Source organism: Aptenodytes patagonicus, chromosome 2 (assembly GCF_965638725.1).
Source record: "Aptenodytes patagonicus chromosome 2, bAptPat1.pri.cur, whole genome shotgun sequence".
In the NCBI taxonomy this organism is placed as follows: Eukaryota; Metazoa; Chordata; class Aves; order Sphenisciformes; family Spheniscidae; genus Aptenodytes; species Aptenodytes patagonicus.
The window spans coordinates 55,993,855-56,020,764 of record NC_134950.1 but is presented as its reverse complement, the minus strand read 5'-3'; the positions used below and the strand labels follow the sequence as shown (position 1 = coordinate 56,020,764).

The window sequence follows — 26,910 nt, the reverse complement described above, 5'->3', positions numbered from 1 at the left end:
ATCATCATCACAATCGTTGAGCTCTATACAATCGAAACACTCCCTAACATACAGGGCCACCCCACCGCCTCTCCTTCCTCGCCTGTCCCTTCTGAAGAGTCTATAGCCATCCATTGCAGCACTCCAGTCATGAGAGTCACCCCACCATGTTTCTGTGATGGCGACTAAGTCATATCTCTCCCGCTGCACAATGGCTTCCAGCTCCTCCTGCTTGCCGCCCATGCTGCGTGCATTGGTGTAGATGCACTTGAGCTGGGCTATCGATTTCGCCCCCGGCATCGGCACGCCACCCCTAGGCTCATCTCTAGCGAGCCTGGTTTTATCCCCTTCCCCCTTCGAACCTAGTTTAAAGCCCTCTCGATGAGCCCTGCCAATTCATGAGCCATGATCCTTTTTCCCCTGTGAGACAGCTGAACTCCATCTGTCACCAGCAGGCCCGGTGCCGTGTAAACCTCCCCATGATCAAAAAAACCAAAATTCTTCTGATGGCACCAGCCCCAGAGCCACGCGTTGATCAGGTGTGTTTTCCTGCTCCTTTCAGTATCCGATGTTAAGGATGGGTGTTTAGAACCATAATTGGGATTTAAAATAAAACCAGCCACCTCAAAATTGGTTGTTCCTGCAATTTGGTTGAGTAAGTAATCAATCACCCTTTGACAGCCAGCTGGCTACAGGCAAAGGTTTCACATTCCTGCAGTTTCGGTGCAGATCCTCAAAACTTCTACCACTCTGACGGCTCTGGTGACTGGCTTGTGCTGCCTGGCACTGTTGATCATTTGGGAAAAAAGTTACATGTGCTTTCTTAATTTTTTTTCCCACAAAGAAAATATGTTGCAGTGGTATTTTCTGTGATACTGATAAATTATACACGTTCCATCCCTGGTGGTGTGAATTCTGGAAAGGGAAGTGGGAGAATAAGATAAAATTGATTGCAAGATGTGAGGAGTGTACTTTAAAAGTAGTAACATAAATTATGTGGAGGTCTTCTTCTGTAGCCTGTTTTAAGAGTTAAATTATTTTTATTTCTCAAGTTTATACCTATGTCAAATTAGTAATGAATTAATTTAGGAAAGTGAATTTTGCTGAAAGGCTGCTATTAAGACTTCTGTAGAAAAGTAAGTATGAAAGAACTGTGCTGCTGGCCATGGTTACAGCATGTTCTTTTCCACGTACTTTTAAAAAATACTTTGTTTTCTTATATACAGATATTTTCCCCCTTTATGTAACACTATAATGAGTTAGATGTTGTTATATTTCTGGCTTATTCACAACTTGCATGTAGACTTTTCTGGACCAACTTCTTGCTCTGTACAATACATGTGAATTTTTATCAAACACAGCAAGAGGAATGGGCAGAAAATGTCTAAAGGGATCACCTTGAGCTTATAAATTTCATCCTTATAGTGTAAAAATTCAGAGCGCTTTGAGTTTTTCACTCCGTAGATGCCACTGGTGAGTAGGGTTGGGTTATGTCTGTCCTTAGTGATGGCAGAACTCTTTACTTTTTTTTTTTTTTCCATAGAGAACTAAATCATGCTTATAATACTGGAAGGCAATGTATTTTACACACTTTGTGGGTTAGGAAGCACTCAGGAAAACAAAGATGTCTTTGGTGAGGTGGAATAATCCTCCAGCCTCCTCCCAGGAGGCTTGGGTTTAATTTCTAGGCTAAGCTACTTCAAAATAACCCTTTTCCTCCCCTCAGTTAGTGCTGATGACCAGACCGGAGTGTTTCGGCTGCTCCGTGGGGCCTCCCTGCCATGAATCGGAGACGTGTTCTCTGGTGGCAGTGACCACGGATGAAATATCTGCGGCGGCACGGCAGTCCCTCAGTACCCGGGGCCACACACTGCGGATGCTTCACTTACTTGTCCACCAGCTGCTTTTAAATGGGTCGTAACAGCGCTGGAATCTGTGCCACAGAGCAGGCGGCCGGGCTGCGGGAGGGATAATGTATGAACCTGCTGTGCTTCAAATCCGAGGGTGACGTCTCCATAAATCAGAAACATTAACTTGCTTTAAGTGTACTGTATTTTGCGTGATTACATGGCTTCACTGATGTGGGATTCAGAAGATGCCTCTTGTCCACAGACACCAAAACCGTCCTCAGATGTGTGGCCGTGATGCTTGTGAGAAACACACATTTGCAAAAGTGGCAGAGGTCCTTCTCGTGTGACAACCAGTGTGGGGTCAACTCCAGCCATGGGTTGCCCCAGGACTTCCTGAACTAGGTGGGAGCCTCCTGGGCTGTCTGGCACCTGCAGAGGTCTTTCAATTACGCCGTGAATTTCAGTTATTGAGCAGGACCTTATTTTGCTGCGCATTGTGCCAGTTTCAAGCTAGAGTGGGAAATTAAGGCTTGGGGTTTTTTTTCCCCTAAAGGAGAGGCCATATGCCACTGGGAGGTGGCAGCAAAGGTTTTCAGACCTTTTTTTGGTTTTCATAGGAGTTGCAACTGGACTACAATGCACATCTTTTTTCTTTTCTTATTATTTTTTGTTCTACCTAAACACCTCCTTTTACTGCTGATAGTGATAGGGGAGTAAATGCAGATCAGGAAATAAGCCCTTGTATTTTTTTTAGAGTGTGCTTCACCTCAACACAAATCTCATTCATTTGCTCTGCAAGTACACAAATAGAAAAGCTTGTCCCGAGTTCTGCAGGAGGTTTGTAACTAGTGTGAATCAGCATCCCAGTACAGCCCTCGTGTCCTCGGCAGCGTGCTCAGGTAGCGCCCAAGCACGGTGATAGCAGTCTGAGGGTGGAAGGACTTGAGATGCCGAAGGGATTTTCTGTGGCACGTCCTCTGAGCAGCTCTCATGGGGCTGGAGCTTCAGTACCTTCTCTGGTGTCACGTATGACTGGGGGGGGGGAAGAGCTCTTGGGTAAGGTGCTCCCTAAGCATGGTGCTTTTGGAGGTTAAACCTATTACCCTGAATTATTCCCAGAAGCTACCCAACAGCTAATGCAGATCTTTTTTATCTTTGGTGAGAAAATCTTTGGTGTGATCTGAAATTTCACATGATAATTGGGTGGCTGCGTTTCTTTGTGTTCCTGAAAACTTCCCAAGCCAAGGCTGCGCTCCTGTAATCCCCCAGTCTTGAAGTTCGTCAGCCAGTCTGGGCATCTACAGCTTAAAACTGTCACGGGGCTGCTCTTTTCAAGTACAGCTGAAAACATAAAATGGTCGTATATGAATATGCAGAATATTTTTGGGAAGTGAATAAGCAGGTGTTAAACATTTTTAGTAAGTTTCGTAGGTCCATGGTCTTTATGTTGCCTGAAGATGTTATTTTCGAAATCTTTTATGATAGTCTGTTTTTTTTATTTTGCATGTCTTTCATTTATGCTCTTTAAGATTTCACAAGTGAATATGCTCTACTTCTGTGGAAAAAGGTAATATAAGCTCCAGATGTGATTTCATTCTCTGCAGAGGTAAATTTAAATCTAATGATTCCTTACGGGCTTTGAATCAGCCATTCTTCCTTTCTTTTTTTTCCTTAATATGTAGCTGATGAATTACAAAAGTAATTCAAACTTTGTTTTCCAGTTCTTTTCCTCTTCTGCTGGCAGCTGGCAATTCTTTCACTGTGATGCATATCAAATTGCAACTCACTGGGGCTCCTCAAAAATAGGCATGCAAAGCTCTCGCGTTGTGATGTTCCTCAGGGTTTACACCTTTGGATTGAGAATATGCTGGTAGATACAAAGTCATTGAGGACTGTTGATCTGAGAAGCCTTAGAAAGATTTGATTTCATAATGAAAAAAAAAATAAATTACCCCCCCCAACACCACCCCTAACTCATAGCTCGGAAAGTCATTACTCTGTTGCTACTGTTTATGCCCTTTGCACAACCTTTCAGAATCATTTGCTTCAGAAAATTGAATGACGAAACAGTCTTGAAAAAATCAAATTGAAGGCTTAAATAACAAAGGGTGTGATTGTAATGTTCCTGCTGCTAATGAAACGTAATTTAACAAGTCAGTTCAATAATTTGCTTCTAAACCCCAGAGTAAAGTTTCATTCAGTGGCTGTCAAATTTAAGATACCCCAAGCCTTGCAGATGAAGCAAAGACCATTTATCGCCCATTTACAGTGGGACCCAGACTGTCAATGTGGAGCCCTGCCAGCTTGTGCCAGATGAGGATCTGGCTCCATATGGAGAGCATGAGATCTGTGTTTTTTCGCAACTGGTTTTTGACCCTGATATCCAATCCAGTAACCACAACTGTAGCTGAATTACTAGGAAACAGCAATTTTTATTTTTTCTGCACAGTAGAAACGTGTCCAGCACAGATGATGAGGTTCATGTGCCGTTACTAGTGTCTTCTGGGAGGTTGGGCAGCCTTCCTCACATTGCTCTAGCAGAGGGCTAGATATCACATGCAATCACACCAAAAAACCCCTAGGACAGTAGCACATGGAGCTTTAATGCTTTGGGAAGGGACAGAGGATGAGGAGGAAGCAAAGCTGGCCAAAGTGGGTACGCAGGGACATGGTTAAAGTATTTTGTCTGAGGAGCAGCAAAACTGCAATGCCCTTGGCACGGGCAGGTGATTACATCCCAGCTGAGATCACCAGCAACTATTTTTGTGTGGGGCCACACACTAACCTTTCCGAGGGAGAAGTCAGCCACGTCACTTACTGGTTCAATTAAACATCATAGGAACTTAGATGGCAATTAGCATCCTAGCATCAATACTTTGCTTCAGTGGTGATGGATGAAGTGATTTACTTTGTACTTGAGAAACAATTTTTTCTCCATTGTGGGCAAAGCATCATTAAACATGAATCTCAAAGGGATGAGTCAGCTAAATCTGTTCCTTTCTCCAGCTTCCTGCTTTTTCTTCATCTTTCATGTCTGATATTAATTTGATTCTTTTGGAGACAGCCATTTTAATTGATTAAATAGACCTGAAAGGTTGGTGATGTGTTGCCAACATTTTTAACAATATGTTCCTTCAAAAAATCATCCATCAGCTTCATGCTCTTTTCAGAGGAAGGGAAAAAAGAAACCTATCAATTCTACGTCCTTCACCTCATTCCCCAAAAGATCGATCATTCCTCCTCGTTCCACGTCTGGTTTAGTACTTCCTAGCTTGCATTGATTTTTTGCGTGCCTTCACGTGAGGGTAGTTAATGTTCCCAGAAGCAACGCTGGAAGAAATGTATCCTGTTCCTTCTGCAGGAAGGTGGTTTGGGGACCCCTTCTAATGAAGGCTTCAGGAGCAGAGTTTGCACTGCATTACTTGGGTTGCCTTTGAAAGCAGTGGATGCTTATCAGCTCCCTGACTGAGCAGCAGCCGGCTCAATCCTAGCCTTGGACATGAGCTGTTAAGAGGCATACCAGGATTTGGGTCTGGATGGGTGGACCTGCCAGGTGACTTTATGCTCCAAAGGCTTTTTCCCCTGTTAAGTGTAAGTGATTCCTGTTCACTGTTACAGTGCTATCTATGCAAAGGATTGAATTTTCGAGGAGTTAGGGAGGGAGGAGCACAAAATGCTGCATTAGTGGACTGGGAGGGAACCCTGTGAGGCTTAGCAAAGAAGGAGGGAATAAGCCTAAGTAACAGCACAGGCTGGGCAATGGCCATCTGCAGGAAAGGACCTGCAAAAGTCCTTTTGGTGGACAAGTTGAACATAAGTCAGTAATGAAGGCCAACCACAGGCAGAGTTGAATAAAAAGAGCAAAGACGGCATGTCAAGAGAAGTCCCCTCTACTCAGCAACGGACAGGCTGCATCTGGAGTCCTGTGCCCAATTTTGGGTCCTGCTCCCATGGAAGAAAGATTGATAATCTTAGAAAGAGGACCATCAAGATAGCAAGGAGGCCGAAGGACAGAGTGACAGGTGAAGAGAGGAAAGAAGTGTGGCTTGCTTTATCCTGGAGAAGAAAAAATTAAAGGGGAATCTTATGAATAGTTTATAGATAAGGTGGATCAGACTCACCTTGAAAAGTGCATGGCAGCAAGGGCAATTCCTGCCAGGTATAAATAAACAAACTTCACAGTAAGGGTGGTCAAATATCAGTGCAGGCTTCCCAGAGGGTATGCAGACTTTTCATCCTTGAAAATACTCAAAACTTTACAGAACAAATGCTTGAGCAACCAATCTAATTTTGAAGTTAACCCTGCTTTCGGTAAGGAGATTGGGCTTGATGACTTTCAGAGGCCATGTCCATTCTGAATTAGTCAATGATTCAAATAAAATCCTATGCTTTATAAAATTTGTTGATTTTTAGCAGGAATGACCGCTAGTCTGGTGTTTCTCAGGGAAGGTGTTTTTCCACTCATAATTATTCCAGATTTGAAACACTTAGGCTAACCCTTTTATCCAAAAGGAGTGTGTACCTCACCTGGAGTGGAAGAGAAGGGGTTTGGTTTTTGCCAAGTCAAAATTATCTTAATCTTGTTTTCAATGAAAGGATAATATATTGTTTCACCTATATTCAAATATTTTGACGGTCCTTCCTCAAAAATTCTATTATTCTCGTGCTTTCAGGCAAAGCCTGTTAGCCTGGCAGGTTGCATGACTTTTTGGCAAGGCCGTACTGCGTGAAATACTGCATGAAACCTTTGTGTTCAATGAGGATTTGAACAAGTTGAAAAGGCTAGGGCTGGATGGAAGGAAAGCCTCAGAGTGGAGTGTATGACAAGGATCAAAACGTGGGGGAAAAGAAGGGAGCAGAACAGAAACAAGTCAGAGGAAGGGACCGGAGGGTGGTATCTTTGCCTTATCCCGGGTAGGACTCATTCAGTGGTATGCTTGAAAGCCAGCCTCCCATTTACTTTTTGCAGAAGGGCTGTAATACGTGGGACAAGGCAAGGCAGGTGATGAAATAGCAGACTTGACTTGACTGGTAATTCATTCCTATGTCACTTTATCTGAATTTCCCCTTTTCTGAGGTTTGAGCTGAGATTTGAGAATCACAGTGCAAAAATGATGAGCTGTAGCTGAAAAGTATTTGGATTGTGCTAGAAGATACCAACTGGTGTAAGCATCCTTCCCTGGGTGGCACAAGTTGGGCATCCCAAATTTATGGATGCTTTTGACTTTAATGCGTGTGGCTCAGTCTTCTGTGTAAGATGGTGATTATCAATATTGATGGCTATTCTTGCAGTGCTCGTTTATCAGTGTTAAGCACTACAGGAAAGCATGTGAGGAAATTGTTAATTCTGCCTTCATAGCTCAATTCCTTAAATACTGTTCACCCTTTACACTGGATGAGGCAGCAGTTCCTTCCTGGCCAAAAAAAAAAAGGGGGGGGGGGAGGGGGCCGTTGGAAATAGTGCATCAGTAGAAGGCAACTTAATTCTGGCATTTCTTAAATACTGACTTCTGTAATATTAATGTTAATTTAATATATTCTGGTGGGTAATTTTACCTATAAATTGTATTCCTATTTCAGTTTTGTCAATTTTCTGTTGTAAAAATTGGCCCTAGTGACATGTTCCTCTGAAGCTTATCAATCTGTTTACATCCTCAACCTTATCTGTGTAAAAGGAGAGGGCCACAAATGTCTTTGCCCTGTCCAGTTCGCTCAAAGAAAAGGAAAAATGGTCTTTCAGAGGTGTAGTGGGCCTTTCTGCTGCATGGGCTTCCACCATCCCTTTCACCCTGCTGAATACGTATTTCTTCTGCATTTTGGCTCGTGCTTATGATACTGTTAGAGCCTTTATTTTTAGAGTTGCTATCTTTTCTCCTGCTGCCATATCTGTCTGCAGAGTATTGCACTCCTGCCAAGTTACACTTGCTCTAGACACAACATAAACAAAATTACATGTAAGAAATGTGAAGTTGCTTGGATTCACTGCGAAAAGTGTTCTGAGTTTCAAAATAACTTCACTTTAGCCCCGTTGCTAATCTTAATCCTGGCTTTCTAAAGCAAGGGTTATCTGTTGTTGATTTGTAGAGGGTATAGCGTGCTTTAGTTCTTATCACTGCCTGGAGTTCTGAGATGCTACAGGAAAAGAATTAATAATGTTACTTATGTGTATCAAAAGAAAAAGCTTACTCATTTTCATATTGATACCTGAAAATGATCACTAGAAACTGTTAAATTAATTGGGGGTGGGGGGGTGGGGGGGAGAAAAGATAGGAGAAAAATATGTTTTGTTTTTTTTTTTTTTTAAAAGGTGGCCCAAATAGTAGATGGTACTAAGGACAGAGAAGATTTTGTTCAGTGTCATCTGAGGTCTGTCTTCATCCCAAGTCTGTTAGTTCTCTGATTATTAAGACTATCGTGCAAGCCACAAGGAAAATTTAGGCATGTTCTGAGAAAGTTTACTCAATACTTGTGCTTGAGGACACATTACTTTGATGCTAAGAAAAGGAAAAAAGAAAACCCAAACAATTTTGTTTGGCTAGTGTTAGTTCAGAAAATGGCTGTTTTCAGTTAGTTCTGAAGAGTAAATACTTTGAGGCCGAACTTCAATAACACGTGTTACTCGAACATTGCTTTGATGACTTTTTTTTTTTTTAAAAACTTGTGGAACAGTCACAGAAACAGAACGGAATCAGTAATTTGGATGGGTCCTGGTATCTGATCCAGTGTTGGCGCAGAAGGCTGTAGCTGCACATCACAGCTATTATGGTAACGGAGACCCATTGAAAGCCAATTTTTGTTAAGGCTGTTTTCAGAAGAGATGTGTAGATGTTATGAAAACACATACACAGTTGAGTTTAAAAAAAACTTTCATTGAGAGACACAGAAGTAATTGAATATAATGAAAATGTTAATTTTATTCCAGCTTCTCTTCTGTGTCATGTAGGACTGCCTGATACCTGGTGGGACTAAAATGGGTTTGACTCTCCTTCATCTGGATAGTGTTCTGCAGTTGGGAGATAAACGTGATGCCACAAGCAATGATGAAGGGAAGGAATTTGATTGATTAATTGCAAAGCAAGGCACAGATGAGCCCTAGTCCAGAGGACCCTGGCTCTCGGGGAGGCGTGGAGCTGCACAGTTCATGGGTGACGTTCTTCTCTAGGACTCATTAGAACAAAACAGGCTCTAGAGAAGAGGTCCCAAACTGCTCTGATTCTGAGGGAGTGAGCCCAAGAAAATGTTATGCTATCCTTGACAACGTGTGGAGCAATGTCTTGCAGTGATTTAAAACAAAAAGAAGGCTTATGTGGCTGTTCATGTGAATCTGTGAGTATTGGCAGTGTTTTTGCTGGCCTGAATAACTTGCAGACTCATTCCTGAAGCTCCTGGCAGAGCAGCCCTGGAGCCGTAGGGGCTGTGCCCTGCTTTCCCCTCTCCTTCGCCTAGGGGCTGGTGGCAACTCTTACCCTGCCTGCGCCCAGCCCGCCTCCCTGCGCGCACGCCCGCCGCCACCGCCCTACAGAAAGGATGCTTTGTGTGGCTTCTCTCTGCGGCAGGGGACAAAAATTAAGCTTGGGAAAGAGGAATACTCCAGACCATGCATTTTGCAAGTTCTCCTCTACAAGAAAGGGTTGGTGTGGCAGGATTGCTGAAAACTCTGGCTATTCTGTGTCTGCTCACTGTATGCCGAGATAAGATATAGTTGTGAAGTGGAGCAGCCTATTTAAAAATGTTCCTCGTAATTAAAGAGAAAAGCATGGGTATAAAAGAGGGGAAGAAGGTTGTGTTATGGCCTGGTTGTGCTCTTGTGGCAACCATTTAAATTCCCATTTATATTTTCCTAATACACTCGTCTCCTTTTTGCCTCAGAGCTATTTTAATTGAATTTGCTTGTTCTGCCTGCCATTTAGCTGCAAGCTGCCCTGACTAAAACCAGTTCCAATGCAATAACAAACCAAGCTGTTTCACTAAATTTCCGGCATTAAAAGCAGCTGACCTTCATGTGCTGCTGGGGAAAAGGGGGGGGTCTAGCGGGTCTAATGCTGAGAGCTACACGCAAAATCAACTTGCGCACATAACTTGGATAAGAAATTATTGTAATTGCACTAACTACCCGTATTAAACACAGTTGCTGTCTTTTCTGTGCAAGTGTGTGTGTAATTTTCAAATATCGACTGCATTTGGAATTCAATTATCAAATGGGCTGTAATCATATGCTAGAATACATTTGGGATGAGTATGTATTTTGTAATAATTACTTCATTACTAGGCATAACGTAGCCATTTCTCTTGAATGTGATTTTTTTCATTTATTTGGGAAAAAAAGAAAGAGGCATTTTTAAAAATTCATCAATGAATACACCATTACTACTATTGGGTAAAACACAAATAAGGGGATGGAGTCAGAATTTAATTTCCCGTAGTACATATTTAGACAACTGTACAGCTATTAAAATTATCTTTGTCTAGTTTGTAAAACAAAACAGTCAGGCAATGCACTGTTTCTCTTTGACGCTGTATTTCTGTTGGATTTGTTGGGCCAACTGCTTGACCACCAGGACCGCATGGGGTGGGGCTACCCTTGCATCATTAAACTGATGAGTTTTCCTACCCATTTCAAAGGTCCAGGACTTCACCCACTGAGTTGTCAAGATTAGACCTGTTCTGTTGCAGGGGGGAGTATCATGTTTGCTTATGCAAAAGTACTGTGGTAGATATTATAGACATAACTGATTCTATTATTTTTCTTCACCTCTGCTGTACTCTCGGGGACTCCCAATAGTCTGTTTGTTTCAGCCTCTTGTTGAGTGAGTGATAAGATTTTCAAACGGAGGCTTAGAAAGTCTCTGTTGCTTCTCAATGGTTTGGTTTTCTTAAGTGGAAAAGAATGTGTCAAGATAAGGCATTGCGGTAGCACCGATGCTACCAAGAATAACCTGTGTGCAAAAAGGCAGAGAGGCTGCTGATTTGCATATTTTATAATGCTACTTTAATTCCTAGTTTTATAAAGAACACAACTGTTCAGGCAGAGAAGTGATCTTGCAAAATCCGATACAACTATCGGATGCTGCCTGAGAGCAGAATATGCATTAGGAAATGGGTATGGAGGAGGGAGGGCTGCTTCTGCCTGCCCCCCTCCTTTCTTCCAGCCAACGCGCTCAGGTTCAGTGCAGCTTTCAGATCAGATTTTAAACCTGTTCATTTAAGCAAACTCCTTGGTCTAGCTCTGACCATGAAAATCCTTCTATTGCTTACAATAACTTGAGGATAACATCTCCTAAAATCATTTACTAGAAAACATGATAGATGTTAAAATAGGTTGGTGCGTTCTCAGAGTCATGGTGAACATTTGGACAAAATGTCTTGATTATTTTTTTTTTTCCTCATTCTCACATACATGATTAGTTGCAGTTTCTTTTATGCTAGAAAGTAAACTTTACCGCAGTACAACAAAGACTACAGAAAACTAAAGAAAACTATAGTCTATAGAGAGGTAAGAAGCCTGGATAAGAGCAGGTCCAAATAGTTTATACTGGTTGTTGACTGGGGAGTCTGAGTTATACAATGCTTGTTTGCTGTTATTTATGGAAAATTTAAAAAAAGTTAATCTTTTTGTGAGTTAAGAAATGTCACACGACTCAGCATGATTCATCTCCACCTTTCCTTCCCATGTTTAATTTTCTTATTCTAGCAGCAGACTGTTGCAACACTCTGCTTCCCTTCCACAAGTTATTTTACTGCTCTTTGGGGCCGTGAGGCTTAAGCAAAACCAGGAGATGTAAAGGTGTGGGTGGGAGGAAGAAGGGGGAATTGAAACTCTCAGAAAGACGTGGTAGTTTTTAATCCCCAAAATATACATGTATGAAGAGAACCTGGTATAGAAGCAGGTATAGGAACATTGGAAATTTGGGGAAGAGAATATGCAATACAGTTGAAAATTATATTACTGCTATATTGCAATGCCTTCAAAATGCTTTCTCTGATGAGAAGTTCAGGCTGGTTTTAGTCCTCTCCACTAATAGGTATTTGCAGCTCATCTCTTCCACAGAAGCTGGAGTTTTCGGGTCAGTTCGTTATTGGTCCTTCAAAACGAGCCAGGTTGACCACATCCCAGTACTTAAAATACAGGCTTCCTGCGATGTGATCTCTTTCCTGGTATCACTGGGAGTCGTGTTTAGGCATGTGTTTGCTTGGGTACCCAAGATGCTGGCTGCGTTCTTCATCTCTCCAGCCCTCTTGCTGTTGGGGGTTGCAGTTGTAGAGATGAGTTCCTGCTACGGGTCTCCAGCTTGGTGGCCCGGAAGGTGGACGTGCTCCGTGGGCTTGTCCAAGCTCGACGTCGGCTGCGCAGTTGCGAGCAGCTGTTGTTTCTCTCTCACGTTCCACTTCAAATATGTCATCTCTGTGCACGCTGCGTACAGTTGTTCCCCATATGTAAAACTCTCAAATACTTGGGATTGCCTAAGTATAGCTATAACTACTTTCTGTGGGCTAAGGAAATTGTACCCAGAACATTCCTTATCCTTAACTTAATAAGTTTTACACTTGGTAAACAACTGCTGGAGATGTATCAAAAATTTCCTTATTTTTCATCGCTTTCTTTTTCTTTTGTAAATAAGGAAAAACAAACAACTTTTTTTTCTTTTCTTTCTGGAAATCTTGATTTTGTTTTCAGTTAGCTTATACAACTAAACTTTTCATGATCTGGAGCGTGGACTCCCCAGACAAATTTTGAACAGAGTATCTTTGGCAGTGTTTTTCTTCTTTCAGCTACTGCAATGCGGGCCAACATATTTTGAAGTTTGCGTTTAACCAAGCAAAGTGATATAAACGCGTATTTCTTTTAGAGAGAGAGTTACTTCATCCCTATTGTACATCAGAAATGTTTACACTGCGAATTAGTGAAGTTTGAACAGGGTACCATGAATTCTTGCCCTACCACTTTGCATCCTAACTTCTCCAGGTAGCCATCACTCTGCTTTTGATTTCAAGTCAGCCATCAGCTTGACTTGACTTTTTCTACACCACCCTTACACAATGAAAGTGTTTTATAGGTTTCAGACGCTAAAAAAGGTAACAAGAAGTGGTTAAGAGCACTCGCTGACTCCCGATACAGAAGCTGAGGGTATTAAGGACCTAAAAGATAGGAAAATAAGATGTAACATGCTATGTAATCTTACCATAATAGCTCAGTTTGCATGTATATAATGCATGAGAACTGCTGGTTTATGGCAAGTTTTCCAGATGTCATAATTGCCTGGTGAACGTTGCTCTGCTCTACTAAGTTCATTGACTGATGAATTCTATACAAACTTTAGACACGCCACATAATGTGATGTCTGGGAAGTTGCAAAGCAAAAATTTTATTTGATTAGTCTAAATAAAATTGATCAATGACAATGTGGAACATAATTTTAGCTTTAGAGAGGCTTTGAAGAAGGTAAGTGAATAAAATATCCACATTGATGATGCAGCCTTTACAAGAGACCTCACAATTCACTTGTTTCAAGATCCCAGACAATTACAGAAAAACAAAATCTTGCTTTGCTTTACTTTGTAAGCTAACCATTGGGGAGTTTAACTTCAGAAGTCCTTACTTTAATCATAATAGTGGACATATGTCAGAGTATTTGATTTCACGGGAGTTGTGGAGTATAGAAAATTTATTTCTCTCAAAGGGTAGACTTTTTATCGTGTTGTTCTAAGGAATGTTCAGTATAAGGGTTTTTTTTTTTAATTATTATTAATTGCTGCTCATTAAAAACAGGGGGGGAAAAAACCAAAACCAAAACCTGCCAGTGAGGAACTTACTGATGACATGAAAACACTTTTTCTTTGAAGCTCATTTCAGAGTACTACACAAAAATGATCTTGCTGTCTGAGGGGTTTTGGCACTCTTGCACCCCAAGAAATACGTCGCCACAGTGGTGGTGGAAACTCGAGGCTGAGTTCTCCAAGAATAAGCCGCTATATCTCCTGCCTTTTCGCTTGGGTGGAACATGAGAACAAGAGCTCAGGTTTCATCATTCATCTGTATAATCACTTTCAGGTTCCTTCAAAGAGCGGCAGAATCCCCCAAAAAGAAAAATAAAGCAGGACTTCGTATGCTTAATGCAAAGCAGAGGGTGGGTGGTGCGGGGAAAGACGTGGAGGCTCTGTACCGCGGAGACACTGCTACAGCATCTTTTATGTTACGCATTCAAATCCACCCTGCGTAGTGGTAAGAGAAATAAAGACTAGCGGCGGCGGTATAGCCACGGTAGTCTAGAAGGCTCTAGAGGCAAACCTTGCCTCTCTAAAGGAAATGTTTTGCTTTGGCGTGAGCTCAGCCATTAAATGTCCTGCATGGCCGTAGCGGGCAGGTAGCCTGTTTGACTAATCAAAGCATATGTTTTGATAGACGATCAGCATGTGCAATGCTGCCTGTCAGCATGCATATAGCTAGTGCATATGCTCTCTCTTGCCTGACGGAAATACCTAAAGGGATATTCAGAGCGCTGGGCTTGGTGGTGGTAAGGATGGAGTGTAGAGGACAAGGAGCAGTAACAAAACGTTAGGAGCACAACCTTTCCTATACTTAATTTTCTTCTTTCCAACTTTTCTCCCCAAAATGTGAAAGGAACATAGGAGAGCAACTCACTGAAGTCATCCGAACCCTCTGAAGGCTGTTTTATGAGTTAATTTATCTGGCTTGCTTACGTTTCTTTTTAATTTCTTTCTTACGCTTAAAATAACTCTTAGCCTATAGATTAGCTGCTGTACGAAAAGCAGTAAAATGGCCCAAACCTCCAGAAATTGATTCAGTACCAAAGTCAGAATTGGAGAATTTTGGTACATTTTATTCCAAACTAACTGAATAATAGAATTAAAATTGCGAAGGAAACAACTGTGTGCTGCATATTGTGTAAGTGCAATGCTTAGTATCAATGCCACCATGTTTTTCCTTTGAGAAAATGTCTGTGGCTCTCATTATTTCTGCAGTTACGTGTCTTGTCAGGAGAAAACAAAGACTTAAAGTGAAAGTAGCCTTTTTACAACCTTAAAGGACTTGTCTGGCACCTCAAGCGTCAGAGAAATTCCAAATACCATGAGCTCTGGTTACTTTTGTTAAGAACACCTATAGTTTATGATACGTGTTAATAGGTGCAACGGCAATTGCAAGTTTTTCCTAAGCAGCTTTATGGGTCAAGGTACCAAAGCGCAAACTGACGCGATCGGTCACCGCGGTCTCATCAGAGTCCTGCAGGCAGGCTGGGAAACTGAGGACCAGCATTGTTCGTAAGCCCTGACACTATTAACATGATTTTATCTTGCAACAGAGATTCCAGTCCCGCTTTTTCTGTTTGTTACTTTGTTTTGCGAGAGGAGCTAGCATTAAAACCTTGAAAAGTGTGGGTGTTTGGCTGCTCTGACTGGTATATTAAAGAGGACCTTGAAAATAATTTGACTGACGCTTGAGCAAAATGAGTTCAAATGTGGGGGAGCATGCAGCCTGGATCTCTTTGGTTTTACAGGCTTTTTGTAAATACATTATTTCTATGTTTCATTTGTAACCACTGAGATGTGCTTACCTTTAACTGTCACCAGTGGCACGGCATTGGTCCCCAGATATGCTGAATCAATGTTTGCTTGTTCCTTGATTTGGGTAAGGGATGGGAAGGCAGTATACTTTGTCTGTTGTCACCCAGAAAATTGGTTTTTCAGCCGGAATCCTCGTTTAGATTTCAATTTCAACCTTAGGAACTCCGGCACACAAATTGTTCCCTTTTTTTTGGAGGCGATGACAGGCATTGCTACATTTATTTTACTACCAGGAACAAATTGTGCACCCAGAAATTTTCTGGGAAAGAGGCAGAGCACCTCTTCTAAATGCAGGGTCCTTACGTAAGCTTGTACTTTCCTATCGGCCTTGTTTCCGAATAACTTTTTTAAAGCAGGCGAGTTGGCCCGATGCTTAAGGCATCGAGGATGTTGCTTGGCAACTTTGGGCTGTGCATGTGTCTCTGCGGGAGCAGCCGGACAGATGTTTGCACACAGGCTGACTGGGAGCAGCCCGGTGGCGACCAAGCAAACCCGGTCCTAAAATTATCGGTTCAGGGGATGTGTGGTAAATTAAACATTTGCACTGTGAGACACTGTTTGTGATACTTGTTATTGGTGAAGGGTAAAAAGCTTTTCAAAAGAGTGAGAGGCTGAGATGCCTTTCTTGGATATTTTTCAGTGCCTAGGACACAAATATATATCGTTGTTTGTAAGAGTGAAATTTGTTCAGTTTGTTAAAGCTGTGAGTTGAGGATGATGGGGTTTTTCTTCTCTTTTAATGTAACAGTAAGATTTTTGTGCACTTAAGAGGGTTACTCTTCAGAGATACAAACCCAGATCCCTGGGGTTGTTTTGCAGGTCTGTGTCCAGTTAGCAATTAGCTGCATTTCAGTTAGAAAGCAAGCAGTGGAGTGCGGCTCTCTGCTACTTTTCTTTCCCAGGGTACAATATGCTGGGTGTACACAGGGCACCCTACCTTTAAGGTGTGCCAGTATATTTTGCCAAGGGAAGGACACGAAGAGCCTGGATCGGTACCCACTGATTTTTCCTACGTGAGTACTGACAGTGAGAGTGAGTTGCAGGGGGGAGTAAGCCGTCGAAGCAGAGGGAAGGGATGGGTTTCTCCTCTTCTCACTACCTTCAACTCAGTTTTACTGGCACTGTCCCATCAGCTGAATGTGAGACTTAAACTGTAAACTGAGTTAGAGCCTGTTTTTAAAAGGTAATGTATTTTGAAAGCATCTGAGCAGCTATAAACATAAGGTGGAGGAGCTCCTGGCTGCGCGCAGAGGCCGTCTGTTAGCTGGAGGTGGACTGGTCCCTGGGAGGCCGGTCAGGCAGGGGCTGAAGGTTAGGGATATCATTTTGAGCAGTCGCTGACATAAATAAGGGCTGGTGGCCAACACCACAGTCTGACGCCAGCACAGGCTGGTGTGGCTGCCAAAAGTGGCCGTGGTGTGACTCTGCCTTCATCCCCACTTCTCAGCCGCCCCCCCCCCCCCCCCCCCCCCTTTTCAGTTTTATATTGATGAGATCCCATGGGGAATTGTGGTGAGGAATTGATCAGATTTATTGTCTCTCCTCCCTTTTTAGCTTTAACTTGGATGGGTTTGCCTACTTCTTCCCATGGCCTTAATAAACGCTTGTAGTGGCTTGGTGAAGTGGGCAGGACGGAGGTGAGAAGGAGCAGCCAGGAAATGGGGGGAAAGATGGAGACTTTTCTCCTGTTGGTAACACAGACCTTTAACTGGCTGGGAAAGCATGGCAGACTGTGGGACGGGGACAGGCTGCAAGGAGCAAGGGCTACGTCTGGCTGGGTGAGCTTGGAGGAGCCAGGCACAGCCTGGACACAGACCCGTGTCTTTGGTTTGTGTAGAGCAGCCACTTCTGCTGTTAAAATTATTGTGCAAGGGAAGAAGAAAGAGCAAGAGGAAGCAGCATACTGGGAACAAGTGTGTACTTTTCTAACTAGAGACTGAGAAATTGCATTGTATATTTTGGGGGTTTGCTTTCTTGTTGTTTTCTTCAATAAGTATATTTGGTAGATTAAAAACACCAGCCCTTTCCCTTTCTGTGAGTAAAGTTTACTTATTGTCAAACATCAGATCTGGGTTTTCTACTCTTCCAGCACTCTGAGAGAATAAAAATGGAGAGGGATAGTTTGACAGGAAAGAGAGCCAAGGAACCTAAAATTCTTCTTTAGACATGCCAGGTCAGAAATGTTGTAATTCTAAGGAATCCTTGGAACTGAAGTAATCCTTTAACCATTAAAGAAAGCAACCTGTGACATCTTAGCATGCGTAACTGTAAGACAATGCAGATACAGGATAAATGTGTTCATTCTTGAGCAGGACTTCTTACCTTTTCTTAATAACACTTTAGTATTATGATAAGCATAAGCACAGTTATTCATTGTACTTTAAATAAGAACCTACTAGTGCTTCCCTTAATTGCTGTTAATCTTCATTAAGATGAGAGGTGAACTGTGTAGGGTGCTATGCAAACACTCATTAAAGTGCCTTCCCTCCCTGGTAAATCTTGAGGCCTACGAAGACAAATGCTATAAAAGCAGTTGGGGGCTGTGCCTGTTAAGCTGGCCGCTGAGAGTCATTTTATTATAGGTGTCATGAGGAAGAGGTATCTTAAAAAGAGATTTGTAGAAGGCAGTTATGATTCAGGATGGTATTACTATTTCTGATAGTACTTAATAAATATGTGCATTGATTCTCTTTTGAGTCAGTGAGACTTTAGCTTATGCTCAAGGTAAACTCCTGCTTAAATCCTCATCTGAATTAGATGCTTCATGAAAAGAAGATGCAGAAGGGGTAAAGGTAGTTTTGTAACTAAAATACAAGTCTGGGTTTAATGGCATGGAGAAGGAAGGTATCTGCTTTAACACCCCACAAGTAGAGGAAAACAGCATGCACTGTGGGAATGCAGACAAAAAGCCAGAGTTTCATGGACTGAAATAGATGGACTCAAAGGAGAGCACCCCAGTAAAGGAGGATGTTGACCTTGGTAGAGGTGGTCACCGTCTAAGAAGCTCTCAGTCCTAGAGTTGCCGTTAGCAAATGAGAGTTGTCTTTACCCCCCTCATTGTTAGGCTGCTTAGGAACCCTACTTAAAATAAATTTGCGTTAACTGCATATTGCATATCTTCTGTATTTTCTGTTTCCTATAGTCGGTGTATATTAAATCAGAGTACAGTTAAACCATATTAAAGATTATGCATAGACAAAATAAATTGAAAATGTTAACTGAGATAAAAAGCTTCAGTTTATTACTCTATCTGAAAACTAATTCTTATCTGTTTTGGGAACAGCTTCAGGTACATCCCAAAGCATATTAGATCCATAAAATTTGGTTACGTTTGGTTCATAATGGGGGCTGGAGAACTGCAGCAGGAGGTAATTGCTTGATAATCCAGTTAATGCTCTCAGTCAGAAAGTAGCTACAGATATGAAAGTGGCAAAGGGCAGTGCTGAATTAATTGCAGTAAATCTTCTATAGGCAGGATTTCAGTTGCAGAAGCACTGGGGCCAAATTTACTGATTGTTCCTTCAGTAGTCTTAAAGTGGGGTGGATTTGGCACTGACTGGCAGCGTGAGACTTACTTCAAACGACAGACCAAATAAATCCCTGCACTGAGATCAATAAACCAGTGTCAAGAATAAATCTGACCTGCTGTGTCACTGGGTTGCACTAAGGGATATCTCACCTGAAGGATTACTACTAATATATTTGAAGGCATTGGTAATATTGGCCAGTTAGAGGTCTGTGGGCATTATGTTTGCAGTGAGGGAAGACAGAAATGGAAGATTTGGTCTGATTTCTAAATCTTACCTTCATCTGCTGTCTCACAGTGATCGCTCTTAATTAGGAGAATTTTGTTTCATTGCCATGCAGAAAGCTAAGCTGCATGAGTCATGGGCAGAACAGTTTGCTTTTAATAAATGGAAGTGGATACGGTAATAAAAAAAAAAAAAAATCAGTTCGACTCCAAACCCATCTACCCGTCTAGACAGATAGTGCCAAGCTCCTGTCTGCTAAGAAATATCTTCTTAATAATGCTGTAATAATGCTACTACTTTTACAGTACTTGCCATTTTTTGAAGTGCTGTACCCAGCTAATTCATCATTGGCTGGGCTTAAGACGGCCTTTTGCTGAGTTTGATAGCATTTTTGTGTCTTGCTTTTCTGTAATGTGCTATTTTGAATGCCATGTCCAATCAATTAGGGAATCGCAAGAATGTTTTAGGCAGCAGTTCCCAGGGCTGGGCAATAATCCTTGTCCCTGCTCTTCCAGGGTTGCCTATTCATCCTTTCCTGGCAGAGACCGCATGTCTCCCCATTCCCCTCTCCTATAAAAAAGGCCCTTGTCGTGGCCAAATATTGTGCGTGGGTCCATTTTCCTTACAGCTGCCCTCCTCTGACTGGTACCCCATGGGGAAAGGGGGTGCATGTGTTGGCACCTTTTCCTTCCCCACCTCTAATTTACCTGCTTCATGTCAGAGCCTGTACTTTGCCTTTATTCTTCCCTGGCTTTTTATGCCAGGAACAACTCCTTTCCTTCCTCCCTCCCTTTGCAGGGCTTTCCCAAGAAAGTTGCATGTATTCACTGAAGGGGAGAAACTGGAAAACCGAAAGTGATGGATGGATGTAAAAAGGAACGGAGGGCAGAGCTTGCTGCATATTTTACCCATTTCCATACCCAGCCTAGCGTCGATCTCCTGGGTGACTCTGACCGTTACTCATACAGTTGGGTGTCAGCATGTGTCCCTCCCCGAAAGATGGGGTGCTGGGAGCAGCCTGGCTTCCAGACCAGCACAGAAGCAGTTTGGATGTGCACCTAGCTCCTTGCATGGGTAGGAAATGGAGGATCCTGGTCTGGGAAAAAAATACAAGGAAGGTATATGGCACAAGGGGAAGGAAGCTGCTTTGGAGAGGAGGAAGATGAAGAGATACCTCTTGTAAGGGCAAAGGAGGAATAGAGGGTCGGGAGGCCCCTGGCCGAGAAGTATGGTGGTAATGGAGGGAGGGGGAGAAGGGGCTGAGTGGGGATGGAGAATGGGGCATGCTGGATGTGGGAAGAGGAAAGGGGATGACCTGGCAGGAGCAGGCTGGGAGAGGTTTTCTGCAGTCACAGAAATGGGGAGGAGACGGCAGGTGGGTAGCGGCAGGCAGGAGGCTTGTGTCTAGAGCAGCAGGATGTGAAGGGTTCAAAGGGTGTGTGTTCAGGGCAACCGCGAGTGTCTGCCATCCCGCCCAAGCTGGTGCTGTTTTTAAATGAGCAGGGTGTAGGAGTTAAGAACTTTTCCGTGGCAGGCAGCAGGGGCTGTGCGTCTGGCTGCCGGCGGGGCGTTTCGTGGGGGCGAGAAAGGACTGCCTTGGGCTGCAGCAGGCCTGATGCGATGGGAGCCGAGACAAACAGAAACTCAAATGGGACCTTTAAACTCATTTGTTCTTGACATCCAGGTCTGAAGCACCACCTCCAGAAAGGCGAGAAAACAGCAAAAATAAAACCATTGTCCCATAGCAAGGTGGGAGATCAGAGCCTCTTCTAGTGCTGCCTGGACTTGTCATCCGAGCTTCCTTTCATGTAAATGGACACTGGGATAACTCCAGTGAAGTGCAGGGGGATCATTCATGCTTCCCACCTGTGTGAGAAGAGTATGGATTCGGGCTTGCTATAAATTACTGGAAGAACAGGGTTTTTTAAAACAATAATTAAAACCCACTGATTCATGGAAACCTGAACTTCCATGGAGCTCCCATCTGACCAACTAACCCACTTTGGAATTAGAAAGTAACATTTGAAAATGGAAAAAAAAAAAAAAAATCAAAAATACTGTGAGTGTTGAGAACTCTGAAACTTAGGCCCATATTGGTAGCCCAGAGGTACCAGCTACCTCATATCTGTTGCAAAGATTTCTTGCTTGTAGGAACAGCCTGTTAATGCCACTTGGTGTTCTGAGGTTAAATCAATGAGCTGAAAGCCTTCTAGATCCTCGGATGAAAGATGCTATTACATATGCAGTATATCCACAAAAGGGATCACAGAGTATATTGTAACTGTGGGGCAAACCCGCCTGCAGTACTGCTCGAGGACAACATGTGTTGCTGTGAAGCGCTAACGCTCCAGCAGTGTATCTCTGCTTACAGGCGGTGTCAACACCTTCCTCTGTAACGGGCAGTACGAGCTGCAAAAGGTTGAGCTGGTAAATCTCACATTGTTTTTCAAATAATATTTCTTAGGTCTCCTAGCTGGCTTTTGAGACTCGATTTGATTCAAACCTGCTCAGTCCTTTTCTTGCTTTTTTTTTTTTTCTTTTTTCAAATCAAACCTTGTTAACTCTAGTATGTCTCAGCTGTCAAGTTTGTTCCCTTGTGATTCATGATGACTTCCAGAGCTCCTGGTGGAGAAGAGTATACAAGTCTTTTTATTTCAGCTGCATGACTAGAGGTATGCCCTCTCTTAGTTGATGGCACGCATTTTCCTTTTGAAGTCTCTCTCCTTATGCATGTTACAGTGTGCCAGATCTGCTAAATGGCACTCCTGCATAGCAGGTGAAGGGGGGTGTGTGTGTTTCTTGCTACGATTCTACATTAAATACAGAACAGTGCAGTTCTGCAGATCTGAGAAATGGTACGTCCGCTGCCTACTGTCAAAACCTCTTTCCCTTCTTAAATCCCACAGAGATGCTGCTAATTAAAGGACATCTTCCCCCCTCCCCCCCCAATTCATATCAGAGGCCTGAATATAATTTGGATCTTATCAGTTTGGGGAGCTTTCAAAATACACTACCTAAAGAGAGAATAATCCTAATTTATCCGCTGTATTGCAACAGGATTGAAGGTGCAGCCTGAGAGCGCGTTGGTCTGTGGCTCTCCCATAGCCAGGCATCGCTACCCCTCCCATGGCCAATTCCTCCCCTGGGAAAGAGCAAGTTCAGCCACTTCTGGTCCCCCAGAGAAGCGAACGAGCAGTGCCTCTGAGCGCCGTGGTGCGGCAGAGTCTCAGATCCGATAGCTGCTCCTATCGTGTGTGGTTAGCGGGGAGCTCAGTCATGTGCTCTAAGAGGAGCTACGTATTTACCAAAATGAAATGGTGAAAGTGGGATTATCCTCTCCCACACGGTTTCTGTATGCGCTAGGAATTTTTGATGCTTTCTGACACGTGCCAAGTTGTGGTCTGTATTGTAGTGAAAACTCCAAAGTCCTTTTAAGTTTTACGTTACCCTTTTTGGATCGGGAGCCGATGTGTGGCAGGACCTCTCTTTATTTCTGTTTTGGTGATGCTGTTGAATGAAATAGGGTCCAGATTTTAAGAGCATGTAGTTTGTCACTGGAAATTAAAATCGAAAAGGCTGGTACCTCCCACACCCAGCAAAAACCCCACGGGTAAATAAAAGCCAGACCTTGCCAGCACCCAGCTTGCTGCTTTTAAGTTCACAGGGAGTCTCTCCATCGCTAGGGTTTGGTTGCAACTGCAGCAGCGAAACTCATCTGTCTGAACAGAAGAATTCATTCAGCTGAGCCAAAAACCGGCCGGATCCCTCTGGGCGCAGGTGGGGATCCCGGTGCCGGGCGGGGGGGGCCCTCCCTGCTGTGTGCCCGGGGAGCGGCCCTCGGCCCCCCCCCCGCTAGCACCGCGGCAGCAGGCTGGGGGACTGGCTCCAAAAACCTGCCGGCATCCAGCTTTTGCCGTCTCCGCGGCGTGGGCTTTTTCTCACCCCCCTCCTTTTTTTTTTTCTTTCTTTTTTTTTTTTTTTTCTTTCCTTCCCTTTCCTTTTTCCCTCCCTCTCTCCGGAGGAGCCTCCGCAGCCCTGATTTGCTGGGAAGCGGCGGAGGCTCGCTCTGGGCAGAGCCGGGCTGCGCTGCCGCTGCTGACGCGTGGCCGCCGCCGGGAGCAGCCCCGCCGCCGCCGCCGCCGGGAGCAGCCCCGCGCAGCCCCGCGCCCCGGTACCGCCGCCGGGCGCCCCCGCCGCTCCCCGCCGCCGCCGCCGAGGTATCTTCCCGCCGCTCCCGCCCCCCGTGCGTGCAGTGTCCTCCCCGCAAGGGGAAGCGGAGGATATGCCCGGGGGGGCGCGGGCAGATTGCATCCCCCCCCCCTTTTTTTTTTTAGTATATACGTATTTATATATATATATAAACCTCATTCGTAGGAGCCATTTTTAAGTTAGCAGCCGCGGAGGGGGTCGGAGGGCGGTGTGTGCGTGAGGCCGGGATGCCCGGGAGGGCGCCGGGGGAGGCAGCGAGCGGTGCCCCCCGCAGAGCGGGGAGGGCGGCGGGGGCTCTGCGGGGGGCGCCTGCTGCGGCCCGGCGGGGGGACGGACGGACGGGCACGGCTGCTCCCGCCGCAGCTGTGCCGGAGGGGGAGGTGGAGGGAGGGGGGGTGTTGCAATTTTAATTTTTTTAGGGCGATACGCATTTCTGTGGGAAACTTCTGTAGGCGGCTGAGGCACCGCGGGGGGGTGTTTGGCTTGGCCGGGCACACCCCGAGCCGCCCCGGGGGGCTGCCCCCCCCCCCGGGTGCCCGCTGCCCCGCTCACCTAGGGAGCACAGCGCCTGGGCGGTGCAGGGGGAGCCGAGCCCCCCCTCCTCTCCCTCACCGCCCGGCCGGGGCTGCGCGCCTTGCGGTGGCGGGGGGGCTGTTTCCCTCTCTCCCCCCCCCCCCGCCCCGGCCGTGGCTTCTGCAATGCGGTGGGTGTGGTTATGTACGGAGCACATCGCAGCCCCGGACCGCTGCAGTGGCAGCGCCGCCCCACGGCCCCCGCCCCACGGCCCCCGCCCCACGGCCCCGGCCGGCAGCGAGGGGCCCCCCCGCCGTCGGGTGTCGGAGCCGCCGGGCCGGGGCCGCTCCGCACCGCGCTGCCGGGGCCGCCCGGGGGAGGAATCAGGCGTGGGGCGCCTCCCTCCCTCCCTCCCTGCGGGCTCCCAGGTGCGCTGGAGCGGCGGCCCGGGCGCTGCCCCCACCCCCACCCACCCCACGCGTGGCCCCGCGGAGCGCGGCGTGAAAGTTGCGGTGCTCGGCCAGGTCTGTGGGGAAAGGGAGAACCCGAGGGTGCGGCCGGCAGGAAGGCTGCGGGGGTCCCGTCCTCCCGCGGCCCCTCGCTCTTGAGTGACCAGAGAGGGAAAGGGGGGGAAAGTAGTTTTTTGGGTTTTTTAGGTTTTCTCAGTTTTCATTCAGAGTTGAAACTTTATCATATGTACCGAGAAGCTTGAAAACTCGCACTCCTGTGATCATGGCAAGTAGCAAAGTATAGCCAACCTGGCCTTGCGGTTTCTTGATTATTATTATTTTTTTTTATTTCTCTCGCGGCTGTGCTTGAGGAGGAAGGCGTTCAGTAAAGGTGATGATCGCTCCGAATGCTGTTTGCCAGCATGTGCTTGCGTTTGGGGCAGGGATGGAAAGAGTTTCCTCAACTCAACATGCATGTCGCTTGTAAGTCGAAGGGAAAGTACCTACGACATTCGAAGTCTTTTCTGTCAAAATGATTGCAAGCCAGAGGCCTGCTTGCCAAAGAAAAGCTCTGGGTTAGGTGTGTCCCACGTGCATCTGTCCTTTTACGGTGTGGCAATCTGAATTACATCTTTTTTCATTTTACTTTTAATATTGTCAGCATTTGCCTGTGTCCATAGAAAGCGGAAAGATTTGTATAAAGAAAACGAGTATAACTAAATCTCATAGAAAATGAGAAAACAAGCGAAATATGTAACGTTTTGACCAGTAAATCTTAGTCAGATGCAATCAAGCGTATGCTTTTCCTCTAAATCGATGGAGAACAGTCCTTTTGTAGAGTATTAAAAGGTCAAGATCACCCTGCTGCATCACCGATGTGGCTAAATTCACAGGTCTTGCTGCACCTGTGTGTGTACACGCATAATATAGTGTAGGGGAATACTGCTGTGCTCGTCTCCTTGGGCTGGAAAGTTTCAGCTCTAACGTGAGGATGAGACCTGCATGGCAATAAGGGGAGAAGAGAGCCCAAGAGCACCGCATTAGAGTAAGAGCCACTGGAAGTTTTTTCCTTAGGGCACCGCTTGAGCAGGAAGGCTCCTTGAGCTGTCGGCGTGCTGCAGACCTGCTCGCTGCAGCAGAGAACGTGAAACACATTGGGAAGCATTAAAAATACATGGGTTTTATTGAATCAGCCTGGGCCTCTCCCTGAACTAATTGCACGCAGTCGCATCCCTCCGTTAATGATGCAGCTGATGGCCTTTTCTCCCCGAAGGCTGCCCCGTGTGACGGAGGGGCTGGTCAGATGCGTGTCAGGAGCTCATCCGATGGGAGCCTGCTTCTGCGGTGGGCAGGTTTAGCCTTTGGGAGGAGGAGGAGGAGGAGTGGTGGTGTGGGGGGGGGTGGCACAGGGTGTGGCACCATCCCCAGCCCCCCCCCCCCCGCACCTCCGCCTTGGCAGCTCCTCGCAGGGTAGGGCTGTGTCTGTCTGCCTGGGGAACTGCAGCAAAACTGAAGAGGTCTAATTTTAATTGGGGTTTTATTCTCTCTTCTGAGAAGGAGCAAGTGAAGGTGAAGCTACAACTTACGTAATTTTTGAATCGAACAGGGTGAGGTCTTTTTTTGTCTGTGGTGGAAACCTGCTGAATATTTAGTCTTTGATGAAAAAGAATTACTGTTCACAGGTTTTTCTTTGAAGGCTTGGGGGGGGTTTATAGAAAATGTGGGCACTGGTGGTAGGTTTGACCCACAGCAGCATGCTCACACCTATATTTGTTAGATTTGTTGTTTGGTGCAATGGTTGTGAATTCCTTGGGGGCTATGAATGGTTATTTTTTTAAAATACGTAAAATGTCACTTCTTTGTATTTCAGCCATGATCTTGAGTTAACGGAAAGTTCTTGAAATGTGTTAAATGTGTTATTCATGGTGGGTGACATTCAGACTTGTTTCATGGAAATCTCATGTACCAGTAAATGACTGCTTGTTGTCTCAGGGAAAACATCAAACCATTTATAAGTGGTTATAAAAGAATACTTGTTTCTCATGAAATGAAGCATCAGCTTTATCTCTCGAGCTACAGTGTTTTCAACATGAAAGTATTAATAACTGTGTGACTTTATCACATCGAAATACATCCTTGGGTGAGAATCTGTGTATGTTCAGTGCACGTTCAATGTATGTTGGGCTTTGAAAACAACGGGTCGGTCCACGCAGGGAGGGCTGTTGTGAGTCTGCAGGATTGTGCTTTTTCAGTATGTATAGCATGGCCCTGGGATATTGTGTTTTAGGATCTTATTTATCACATTTTTAACTGGAAATACGTTATGACTACAGAGTTTTTGATTTTTCAAAGTGTTTTGTTCAGACATAATTTCTCCCTAATCAAGTGAAAATAAATGCATGCATATAACTGAAAAATATGATTGCTGTCAACTAAACTGAAAATTAAGCTGAAAACGTGTTTTTCTGAAGGATCACGATGGATTGTTTTTATATGGTGCAAAAGTTACAGAGTACATAAGAGTGTTACCCAGAACTAGACTTAAGTAAGCATCGCTAGGCAGTTTGAATCAGTACC

At 44.8% G+C, this 26,910-nt stretch overlaps 1 protein-coding gene across 23 annotated transcripts in view; it reads left to right on the top strand.

Annotated features, from left to right (window-relative positions):
* Positions 1-26,910, top strand: part of EPB41L3 (erythrocyte membrane protein band 4.1 like 3) — a 152,709-nt gene that overhangs the window by 27,628 nt on the left and 98,171 nt on the right. For 19 of the 23 annotated variants that reach the window (XM_076329935.1, XM_076329933.1, XM_076329930.1 and 16 more), the window contains exon 1: positions 23,320-23,379. The exons of 2 other annotated variants lie outside the window; for them this stretch is intronic. The gene's annotated coding sequence lies outside the window, so the exon portion shown is untranslated. Of the gene's footprint in view, positions 1-22,843; positions 22,940-23,319; positions 23,380-24,384; positions 24,409-26,910 lie in introns of those variants that run through there. 2 more of the 23 variants (XM_076329913.1, XM_076329915.1) reach the window with 2 other exon arrangements.